This window comes from Colobus angolensis, unplaced genomic scaffold (genome assembly GCF_000951035.1).
Source record: "Colobus angolensis palliatus isolate OR3802 unplaced genomic scaffold, Cang.pa_1.0 Scaffold82, whole genome shotgun sequence".
Lineage (NCBI taxonomy): Eukaryota > Metazoa > Chordata > Mammalia > Primates > Cercopithecidae > Colobus > Colobus angolensis.
The window spans coordinates 2,725,850-2,727,260 of NW_012122043.1; the positions used below are offsets into that span (position 1 = coordinate 2,725,850).

The window sequence follows — 1,411 nt, forward strand, 5'->3', positions numbered from 1 at the left end:
GATTGCATGTTTTTGATAATCCTGTCGAATGGTACTGAATCTCATCTAGATGTTAGCTAGCTACAGACCCTGTTTCATTCTTTATGAAAATTTGATAGTGCACCGTTTCCATCAGCAGCCAAGTCGCCAAAACCCCATAATTGCTCTCCTTTTCTTCAGCTGTATCTTGTTTTAAAATCCTCTAATTCACCATTCCTTTCCTTCAAAGTTCAGCCGTATCAGAGTAAGCACTTCTTACAATTACCAAAGTTTTCTAATTATTCGTTATTGAGATAAAGAAATGCAAAATTGGCATTTTTATTTTGCTAACTGTATTTTTACCCAACTACAGTTTTCCCCCCCAAGAATCAAAGGTCGAGAATGCTGTAAAAACGGATCCTTGCTCATCTAAGAGGAATGGCCTACAATCGAAGCCAACGGTCATTTCCGCCAAGTCCGCATCCCCGGGCCCACGCCGTCAGGCCCCACGCACCGGCGCGCGCTGTCAAAGGCGCTTCCTCCCTGGAACGCGGGATTCCGGGGACAGTGTGTGCACCCAAGTTTAAAAGTTGTCACACTCTTGTTGGAAAGAAATGGAAACATCACCACCAGGAGGGTGGCCACCGAAGACTCCCGCCCACTCCAGCTGGCAACCAAAGGCGCTTGCGGGGATCTACGGGCCGACCTTTCACTCAACACAAGCCCCCCAAGCTCTGCGGCCTTAAAACACCACCAGCCGGCCGGTGCGGAGTTCCCGCCACCTCCACGCCTGCCTGGCCCGTGACTCGAGACCCTGGCGGCGGGCCGGGCTCCCTCTGCCTAAGCAGGGACCCGGCGAGCGCATCCCACGACCCTCAGCAGCAATTGCAGGCCTGGCCGACCTGCACCCTACGGACACCCAGACGGCCGCGTTGCCGCCGCGGGGTAGGGAGAGGCCAGCGGCGCCTGCGCACTCGGTGACCGGGCCGCCCTGCGCCTCCGTGCGCACGCAGTACCACGTGACCCACTGCCAGTACCCAAGATGGAGGCAACGGCGAGGCCTGGCCAGCTCCCCGCCTCAGCCTGCACCCCATTGTGTGCCCTCTAAGCGCGAATTAGGCTCGCAGACACGCGGTCCTGACCGCTAGGTAGCCATGCGGACTACCGAGTGGGACTAGACACGGCCGGGGCCCGTGTTTACGGTCACTACTGGCTCCGGGTCTCTGCGCCTCCTCAACCGCGAAGCACCCAGCGGCTGGCGCCTAGAGCGTCTCTTGGTACGCCCCGTACCCTAGAATTGGCAGCTCCAGGAGCCAATAAGGTCCAGGATGCGTGTGGGGAGGCGGACAGGGGTCGAGCCTCTCTGCCGCTCACGGGGCGTCCGGCCCCGCGGTTGGACAGCCGCTGGGCGAGGGGTGGGAGCAGACGGGCCGTGCGCAGGTTTCAGCGGACC

General features: G+C 58.6%; 1 protein-coding gene across 1 annotated transcript in view; it reads left to right on the top strand.

Moving 5' to 3' along the window:
• The first annotated feature begins 982 nt into the window (after nt 1–982).
• HDAC4 (histone deacetylase 4) overlaps nt 983–1,411 on the top strand; it is a 344,484-nt gene continuing 344,055 nt past the window's right edge. The window contains exon 1 of the mRNA XM_011929582.1: nt 983–1,235. The gene's annotated coding sequence lies outside the window, so the exon portion shown is untranslated. The remainder of the gene's footprint in view (nt 1,236–1,411) is intronic.